We start from the raw sequence: 11,015 nt of genomic DNA on the forward strand, positions 1-11,015 counted from the left end.
GATCACCTCAGGATCTGTGGACCCCACAGGATCCCCACCTACCTCCACTCACTCTCTTCTCTCTTCTCAATCATCCTCTATTCCCAATAAACACTCTTCCCTATTAACTCTTTACCACTCACATCCATACACCCACTACCCTCAAAAATTCAACATCTCTCTCCCACCCAATCCCACCCATATGGCCGAATACCACTCCCATCCATCTCCTCCATATCTTCTTCTTATTCTTCTATTCTTTCTTCTTTTGCTCGAGGGCGAGCAACATTCTAAGTTTGGTGTGGTAAAAAGCATAGCTTTTTTGTTTTTTCCATAACCATTGATGGCACCTAAGGCCAGAGAAGCCTCTAGAAAGAGGAAAGGGAAGACAAAAGCTTCCATCAAGGGTCTATAGCTCAGTGGTAGAACATTTGACTGCAAATCAAGAGATCCCTGAGATACCTCAGGGGATACATTTTCTTCCACACAATTATTGGAAGCAATTAAGGGTGGAACATCAAGAGCACTCCATCATCCTTCATGAAATCAGAGAAGATCAAAAAGCAATGAGGGAGGAGCAACAAAGACAAGGAAGAGACATAGAAGAGCTCAAGGACATCATTGGTTCCTCAAGAAGGAAACGCCACCATCACTAAGGTGGATTCATTCCTTGTTCTTAACTCTTCTGTTTTTCGTTTTCTATGTTATGTGCTTATCTATGTTTGTGCCTTCATTACATGATCATTAGTAGTAGTAACTTTGTCTTAAAGTTATAAATGTCCTATGAATCCATCACCTCTCTTAAATGAAAAATGTTTTAATTCAAAAGAACAAGAAGTACATGAGTTTCGAATTTATCCTTGAACTTAGCTTAATTATATTGATGTGGTGACAATGCTTCTTGTTTTCTGAATGTATGCTTGAACAGTGCATATGTCTTTTGAAGTTGTTGTTTAAGAATGTTAAATATGTTGGCTCTTGAAAGAATGATGACTAGGAGACATGTTATTTGATAATCTGAAAAATCATAAAAATGATTCTTGAAGCAAGAAAAAGCAGCAAAGAACAAAGCTTGCAGAAAAAAAAATAAATAAAATAGGCGAAAAAAAATATAGAAAGAAAAAGAAAAAGCAAGCAGAAAAAGCCAATAACCCTTAAAACCAAAAGGCAAGGGCAAATAAAAAGGATCCCAAGGCTTTGAGCATCAGTGGATAGGAGGGCCTAAAGGAATAAAATCCTGGTCTAAGCGGCTAAAACAAGCTGTCCCTAACCATGTGCTTGTGGCGTGTAGGTGTCAAGTGAAAAGAAGAGTGTGCTTAAGAACCCTGGACACCTCTAATTGGGGACTTTAGCAAAGCTGAGTCACAATCTGAAAAGGTTCACCCAATTATGTGTCTGTGGCATTTATGTATCCGGTGGTAATACTGGAAAACAAAGTGCTTAGGGCCACGGCCAAGACTCATAAAATAGCTGTGTTCAAGAATCATCATACTGAACTAGGAGAATCAATAACACTATCTGAACTCTGAGTTCCTATAGATACCAATCATTCTGAACCTCAATGGATAAAGTGAGATGCCAAAACTATTCAAGAGGCAAAAAGCTATAAGTCCCGCTCATATGATTGAAACTATGTTTCATTGATAGTTTGGAATTTATAGTATATTCTCTTCTTTTTATCCTATTTGATTTTCAGTTGCTTGGGGACAAGCAACAATTTAAGTTTGGTGTTGTGATGAGCGGATAATTTATACGCTTTTTGACATTGTTTTTAGTATGTTTTTAGTAGGATCTAGTTACTTTTAGGGATGTTTTCATTAGTTTTTATGTTAAATTCACATTTCTGGACTTTACTATGAGTTTGTGTGTTTTTCTGTGATTTTAGGTATTTTCTGGCTGAAATTGAGGGACTTGAGCAGAAATCAGATTCAGAGGTTGAAAAAGGACTGCTGATGCTGTTGGATTCTGACCTCCCTGCACTCAAAGTGGATTTTCTGGAGCTACAGAACTTGAAATGGCGCGCTTCCAATTGCGTTGGAAAGTAGACATCCAGGGCTTTCCAGAAATATATAATAGTCCATACTTTGGCCAAGAATTGACGACGTAAACTGGCATTCAACGCCAGCTTTCTACCCAAATCTGGCGTCCAGCGCCAGAAAAGGATCCAAAACCAGAGTTGAACGCCCAAACTGGCACAAAAACTGGCGTTCAACTCCACAAATGGCCTCTACACGTGCAACACTTAAGCTCAGCCCAAACACACACCAAGTGGGCCCCGGAAGTGGATTTATACATCAAATACTTACTCATGTAAACCCTAGTAGCTAGTTTATTATAAATAGGACCTCTTACTATTGTATTAGGCATCCTGGATTGTATTTTGATCCTGTGATCACGTTTTGGGGGCTGTCCATCTCGGCCATGCCTGGACCTTCACTTATGTATTTTCATACGGTAGAGTTTCTACACTCCATAGATTAAGGTGTGGAGCTCTGCTGTTCCTCAAAGATTAATGCAAAGTACTACTGTTTTCTATTCAATTCATCTTATTTCTCTTCTAAGATATCCATTCGCACCCAAGAACGTGATGAAGGTGATGATTATGTGTGACGCTCATCATCCTTCTCCCTTATGAACGCGTGCCTGACAAACACTTCTGTTCTACATGAATTAAGCTAGAATGAGTATCTCTTAGATCTCCTAACCAGAATCTTCGTGGCGTAAGCTAGAATGATGGCGGCATTCAAGAAAATCCGGAAGATCTAAACCTTGTCTATGGTATTCTGAGTAGGATTCAATGATTGAATGACTGTGACGAGCTTCAAACTCGCGATTGTTGGGCGTTAGTGACAGACGCAAAAGGAGGGTGAATCCTATTCCAGCATGATCGAGAACCGACAGATGAATAGCCGTGTCGTGACAGGGTGCGTGAGCATATTATTCACTGAGAAGAGGGGATGTAGCCACTGACAACGGTGATGCCCTTGCATAAAGCCAGCCATGGAAAGGAGTAAGACTGATTGGATGAAGATAGCAGGAAAGCACAGGTTCAGAGGAACGAAAGTATCTCCATTCGCTTATCTGAAATTCCTACCAATGATTTACATAAGTATCTCTATCCCTATTTTATTATATAATATTCGAAAACACCATTATCACTTTATATCTGCCTGACTGAGATTTACAAGGTGACCATAGCTTGCTTCATACCAACAATCTCCGTGGGATTCGACCCTTACTCACGTAAGGTATTACTTGGACGACCCAGTGCACTTGCTGGTTAGTTGTATCGAAGTTGTGACAATTATGAATTAAGATCAGAGCACCAAGCTTTGGAGCCATTACCAAGATTTGTTCGAGCCTGGAGATCACAATTTCGTGCACCATTCAGCATCTCCTAAATCTTCAATCAGTACTTCTTCTTCTTGGATAGTTTGAGCTTCCTCCAATTGTTCCAGAACAAAGTTATGCTCATTACTGCCCTCTGGGGTTTCTGGTGTCTCCTTCATGCTACGTTCGTCATTAGATTCTCCACATAAAGCTATTGGAGTTCCTTGAGGGTTTAAACATCTGAAAGATAATTAATGTATTGCTTGCTCCAGCTGATGAAGGGTTGTATGAAGTTGATCTACTGTTTCCTTAAGGCGAGCCTGTGATTCTCGAGGTGATGGATTTGGACATGGTACATAGGGAAGTGATGGTGTTTGGGAGTAATTGGATTGGAACTAGGGTAAATAAGGATCATACGATGGTGAATGGTGAAAAGGAGCTTGTGAGTGTGGTGGTTCAAAGTTATGTTGAGAGGATGGTCTATAGGCACAGGGTGGGGCTTGTTGGTAACTACCAGGAGGTCCACCATGTCTATTAGCTTGGTATGCATTGTAGAATGGTCTTTGTCCATGATATCTTGGAGGGTGTTGTTGCCTAAAAGGTTGATCAAATCCTCGTGGTTCCACCCATCTTTGATTGCTCTGACCTTAATGCATGTTCCTGCTATAACTTCCGTTTCCTTCAACAATATTAGAACCAAACTCAAAGCGAGAGGGGTGAGAATTCATAGTAGCTAATGGAAATAAAAGGAGAAAACAAAAACAAAAACAAATAAACAAGTAAAAGAAAAATATTTACAATAACCAATAATAAGGCACACGTTTGCAGTTCCCCGGCAACGGCGCCATTTTGAAGAGAGAAACTTTTGCGTGGCCTAGAAATTTGCAGAATAAATCCTCGTTATAGGTATAGCTTCTAAACCAACAAAATTCCTTTCTTATAAACGTTTTGGTTGTCACAAGTAACAAACCCCTAAATAAATTGATAACCTAAGTATTTAAACCTCGGGTCGTCTTCTCAAGGAACTGCAGGGAGGTATGTTCTTATTATTGGTTATGAGTTTTGTAAAATGGGGTTTTGAAAGTGAGGAACAAGTAATTTAAATGACAAATAAAATAAATAAATAACTGTAAAATAAACTCTTGGCAAGGTATGAGAAATTGGAAGTCCTATCCTAGTTATCTTTATCAATGGTGATGAGAATTGAGTTTTAATCCCACTTAGTTAGCCTTTACTAAAGCAAAGGAAGGTCATGTGGACCAATTAGTTTGATCCTCAGGTCCTAGTCAATTCCTAAGAAAGAACTAGAGTTATTCGAGTTTAATTCAATTAGCAAAAACAACAATTATCAATCACGTTGAGTTTGACAACTTATGAGTTACCAATTACTTAACCAAAGCCAAAAGGGGAAAAGTAAACTTACTCGAATAAAAATGTCTTTAGATTGGAAGCAACAGTAACATAAATAAAAGAAAGCAATCATAAACTGAAATACCTCAAATAACATTAATTAAGAGAATCATATGTAACATGGAAGAGTTCATAAATTAAATTGTCAAAGTAATTAAAAAGGGAATATTGAACCTGATAAAGAGTTGGAATACTAACTTGAAATAATAAGAAATCCTAATCCTAAAACCTAAGAGAGAGGAGAGAACCTCTCTCTCTAAAAACTACATCTAAACTATGAAAAGTGAATAATTGGAGACCTCCCCCTGAATGGATGCATTCCCCCACTTCATAACCTCTAATCTGTGCTTTTTGAACTTGGATCTGGGCCAAAAAGGGCTTCAGAAATTGCTGGGGGCATTTTCTGTAATTTCTGGTGCGTGGCATCTGTCACGCGTCCACGTGGGTCACGTGGTCGCGTCATCTGGAGTTTTCCTTATCACGCGTTCGCTTCGGTCATGCATCCGTGTCATCTGTGTTCTGCTTAAGGCGCGCGTCCGCGTCAGTCACGCGTTCGCGTCGCTGCCTTTTCAAGCTAGGCATGCGGCCGCGTCGTCCATGCGTTCGCGTCACTGCCAGTTTCTTCAAAAACTCCATTGTGTGCTTTCCTTCCATTTTTGTATGTTTCCTTTTCATCCTTTAAGTCATTCCTGCCTTAGAAGATCTGAAACTTCTCAACACACAAATCACGGCATCGAATGGTAATAGAGGGTGATTAAAATAAATAATTTCAAAGCATAAGAAACATGTATTTCACATATATCACATAATAAGGAAGGGAAAGTAAAACCATGCAATTTTCATGAATAGGTGGGTGAAGGGTTGAATAAATCTCTTGAATTGAGCACAATATATATCATAAAATATAGGTTTATCATCCATCTTATCAAGACCTCGTCAGGTCCTTTCTCCGGATCACTTTCGATAACTTCTTGCATTATTCCGTTTTCATCATTGCCGATTTGTAGAAGTTGGGTTCAATCCTCGTTTGGTCGACCTTTAGATGAATTTGGTTTTCATCTCTGTTGGTCTTTGATGCATGGAAACTTGTCTCTCAACAAATTTCCCTCGGCAAGTATACCGAATTGTCGTCAAGTAAAAACTCACAATAGAGTGAGGTCGAATCCCACAGGGATTGATTGGTCAAGCAAATTTAATTGGAGGAATGTTCTAGTTGAGCTAAGCAGAATTTGATTGGAGAGTTACAGGAAATTAACTAGCGGGAAAGTAAATGGCAGAAAGTGTAATTACTGGAAATAAAGAACTGAATGTAAATAACGAAAAGTAAATTGCAGAATCTTAAATGGGGAATGGGGAAGATGAACATAAAAGTAAATGGCAGAAAGTGAAGAGAATGGGTAAGATCAGAAATGGGGGATTCATTGGGCTCAGGAGATGTTGTATTCTCCGGATCAAGTTCATTCTCATCTCTTCCTCAATCAATGCATTCATTGATCTCCTTGGCAATCTTAAGTGATTGGATTCCAATTCCTTGGTAACCCAATCTCTCAAATCTTGATCAATAGCCAATTCTTTGGTCTAATTGCTCATGAGAAGAGATGGAGTATGGTCACTGATTATACCACATGTATTCCCAAATTAAAGTATTGGTAGGATTATATGTCACCATATCCACCTAAACCCCAATTTGGTCCAACATGAGAAAGCATTTCTAGTATGATCTCTTCATTCTTCTTCCAAGGTTCGAAGAGATCCAAGTATGAATAGCTTCTTTTCCAAGATAACTACCCAATAGGATGAAGATTGAAAGCTTTCTAGTAAAATCAAGAGAAAAGAAAGAAGAAGAATAATGAAAACTATTATTGATCTATCAATTTACAATAGAGCTCCCTAACCCAATGAAAGGGGTTTAGTTGTTCATAGCTCTGGGAATGGAAAGCGTAAGTGTAAAGTACATTATGAAAACTAAAACTAGAAGTTGCAGAAAAAGGAAAGTATACAGAGTGTAGTTCTCCAAAATGACAAAAGCTCCCTTACTAGTTCAAAACTACTCCTATATACACTACTATTCTGATCTTCTAGTTGGCTCTTCAAGTCTTGGATATGGGCATTTGGATCTTAAGTTGAAGTAGTTACAGTCTTCAGTGGGCTTAGCTTTGCTTGCAGAGAAAGTGTGAGTTAGGCATGGACGTTAGTTAGGACGTTAGTGGTGTTAACGTTAAGTGAAAATGTAGGTTCGAGACGTTAGTGACGATCACCTTTTTCACTAACGTTCCTAACCCAAGATGGTCCACGTTAACTTCAACGTTAGTGGCACTAACATGACCACTAACGTTGCCTCTTGGTCCTTCGCAAACGTTATTGGCATTCACCTTTTCCAATAACGTTTTCTTGTTGCCTTTCCTTCCTATGTTAGAGTCCACGTTAGTGTAGCTAACGTGACCCTTAATGTGGGCATGCCTCAGCTTCGAGAGCGTTAGTGATACTTACCTTTGTCACTAACGCTCTAAATGCCCCTTCTCATGTTAGTGCCTCATGTTAATTGTATTAATGTGGCCACTAACGTGGTGGTGATTACCATCTCCAACGTTAGTGACAAAGGTGAGTGTCACTAACGTTGGCTCATCATTTCTTTCCTCCACGTTAGCTTCCATGTTAATGTAGTTAACATGGCAACTAACGCGGCTAATAGTGGCTTGGTCCAACGTTAGTGACAAAGGTGAGTGTCACTAACGTTGGCACTTCTTTGTTCCTTCCACGTTAGAGTTCACGTTAATGTAATTAACGTGACTCTTAACGTGGCTAAGTGTGCCCCTTTTTCCAACGTTAGTGGTATTCACTTTTACCACTAATGTTGGAGCTTTACTTCTCTTCCACATTAGCTTCCACGTTAATGTAGTTAACGTGGCAACTAACGTGGGCTATGATGGCTCACGAAGGCGTTATTGGCGATCACTTTTCTCATTAACGTTGCAAGCTAGCTCCCATTCCACGTTAATGGTCACGTTAGTTAGACTAACGTGGCTATTAACGTGGCATCTTCTTTGCTTCCTTTATCCTGAAATCAAGAAAGTAAAGTGCATCAAAGCTAGGTTCTAACTCATGAGATCATACATCATCCACTTTATCATTCAATTCATGCATAATTCTCATAAAATCATATAAAATTTACAATGTTTGCTTGAATTAAGATGTAAGTGATTATATACCCAAAACTTGCTTATTAACTAAGAAAATGCATGAAACTACCCTAAAACAGTAAAGAAAAGGTCAGTGAAACTGGCCAAAATGCCCTGGCATCAGTCTTTATCGTGATCGTGCAGTGAATTTATTTTTCACTTTCTGCCGATCTGTTGCTTGATAATCGGACGATGAATGTTTCAGATTAATGCGTCTTGAAAATTTGTAGAACATCTAATATATTTTATTTAAAAGAAAATGCAAATATGTACATACGGAGTTTTTATCCTTTTAAGTCGGATAATTTGTGGATCTCGGCTTGGTGCCTCATTAAAAAACCTTTTCAGGAAAAATAGTGCATCTTATGCTAAGATCCTTTACCATCCCTAGCTATAGTACCTTCTTAGGTTGTAGGCGTGCCATGACCTAGGAAGCTCTTGTCCATCGAGTTTGGACAGTCTGTAGTTACCCTTCCCAAGTACTTCTATGACTCGGTAAGGTCCTTTTCAGTTTGCTGCCAGCTTTCCTTCTCCAGGTCGAGTTGTTCCGATTTCGTCTCGGATTAGAATGAGGTCATTTTTGGCAAAACCTCGTGGCATCACCTTTTGATTATATCTGGAAGCCATTCGACGCTTTAGTGCTTCTTCTCTGATTCGAGCTCTTTCTTGAATTTCCGGGCGTAGATCGAGTTCTTCCCTTTGAAGCTAGGAGTTGGCTTCTTCATTATAGTGGATCACTCTAGGCGATCCTTCTTCGATCTCTACTGGGATCATTGCCTCTGTTCCGTATGCTAATCGGAAGGGTGATTCCTTTGTGGTGGAATGCGGTGTTGTTCGATATGCCCATAGGACTTGTGGGAGCTCTTCAGCCCAGGCTCCCTTTGCGTCCTGTAATCTCCGTTTTAGTCCAGCCAATATGACCTTATTGGCGGCCTCGGCTTGTCCATTGGATTGGGGATGTTCTACGAAAGTGGACTGGTGTTTTATGTTCAAGTCGGCCACTAGCTTTCTGAAGCCTGTATCTGTGAATTATGTGCCATTGTTTGTGGTGATGGAGTATGGAACCCCGAACCTTGTGACAATGTTCCTATATAGGAATTTTTTACTTCTTTGAGCAGGTGCGTTAGCTAGGGGTTCTGCCTCGATCCATTTTGTGAAATAGTCTACCCCAACTATGAGGAATTTAACTTGCCCCGATCCCTGAGGGAAAGGTCCGAGAAGGTCGAGTCCCCATTTTGCGAATGGCCAAGGTGAGGTCACGCTGATGAGCTCCTCTGGCAGGGCGATGTGAAAGTTGGCATGTTTTTGACAGGGTGGACATGTCTTTACGAACTCTGTGGCCTCTTTTTGTAGGGTTGGCCAGTAAAATCCTGCCCGGAGTACTTTTTTAATAAGTGCTTGTGCTCCGAGATGATTGCCACAAATGCCACTGTGTATTTCTTCTAGAACTTCCTTTGTGTTGGAAGTCGGCACACATTTTAACAATGGTATTGAAATCCCTCTTTTGTATAGAGTATTATTTATGATAGTGTAGTGTTGTGCCTCCCGTTTTAACCTCTTTGCCTCCTTTTCACCTGTGGGGAGTGTTTCTATTTTGAGGTATTTAATTATGGGGGTCATCCATCCTTGATCCTGACCTGTTATGGTTAGGATTTTTTGTTCTTCCGAGATTGACAGAGAATGCAGCATTTCTTGGATGAGGCTTCTATTTTTCCCACTGTCGTCTTCTCGAACTAGTGCTGACGCTACTACCCGACTTCCTACTGCGAGGTATAATGTGAGTGGTTCTCCTTCCCGTGGCCGAGTTAGGATAGGTGGTTGTCCCAGGAATCTTTTGAAATCTTGGAAGGCTTGCTCGCACTCTTTTGTCCATTCAAACTTTTATCCTTTCCTTAGAGTAGCGTAAAAGGGGAGAGATCTTATTGCCGATCCAGCTAGAAATCTAGACAAGGCTGCCAGCCTTCCGCTGAGTTGTTGTACTTCTTTGACAGAAGTCGGGCTCTTCATGTCGAGTATGGCCCGGCATTTATCCGGATTTGCCTCTATTCCTCTTTGTGTGAGCATAAAACCCAAGAATTTGCCAGCTTCTACTGCGAAGGTGCATTTTGCAGGATTGAGTCGCATGCCATGCTTTCTTATAGTGTCGAACACCTGAGTCAGGTCGGACAATAGCATCTCCTCACTTTGTGTCTTCATTAACATGTCGTCCACATAGACTTCCATGATTTTTCTGATTTGATCGGTAAAGATTTTGTTCATTAATCTCTGATAAGTAGCTCCCGCGTTTTTTAGACCAAAAGGCATGACAATGTAGCAGTAGTTTACTTTTGGGGTTAAGAATGAAGTTTTTTCTTGGTCGGGTGGATACATTGGGATTTGGTTGTATCCCGAGTATGCGTCCATAAACAAGAGGTATTTATATCCGGAGGAGGCATCTACTAGTGCGTCAATACTTGGGAGTGGATAAGGATCTTTTGGGCAGGCTTTGTTGAGATCGGTGTAATTAGTGCACATTCGCCATTTCCCATTTGATTTTTTCACCAAGACGACGTTAGCTAGCCATAATGGATACTTAACTTCTCTTATGAATCCTGCGTCTAGTAGAGCTTGAACCTGCTCTTCCACAGCTCGGGATCGTTCTGGCCCGAGCTTTCTTCGTCTTTGTTGTACTGGCCGAGATCCCGAGTAGACCGCCAACTTGTGGCACATTAATTTGGGGTCTATACCCGGCATGTCTGCTGCTTTCCATGCAAAGAGGTCGACATTATCTCGTAAGAATTGTACGATTGATTCTTTTATGTCTCTCTTTAGGTTCGTACCAATATTGGTTGTTTGGTCCGGGATATCTCCGATCTGGATTTTTTCTATTTCTCCTTCGGGTTGTGGGCGGAGCTCTTCCCGCCTCTGAACTTCATCGAGTTCAATTGTGTGGAATTCTTCTCCTCTGTGATAACAAGTCATATTATGCTAGCTTTTCAAGCAATTTTCACTTGTTTCATTTGGTTTTATACACTTTCTTGCAATGTAAGTAAGTAATTTGGAGTGGAATTGCATGTTTTGTTGAATCAATCAACCACCCTTTAATTGATACAAAATCATGAGGTTTAAGCTAAAATT

This window comes from Arachis ipaensis, chromosome B8, assembly GCF_059453495.1.
Source record: "Arachis ipaensis isolate K30076 ecotype BB chromosome B8, ASM5945349v1, whole genome shotgun sequence".
In the NCBI taxonomy this organism is placed as follows: Eukaryota; Viridiplantae; Streptophyta; class Magnoliopsida; order Fabales; family Fabaceae; genus Arachis; species Arachis ipaensis.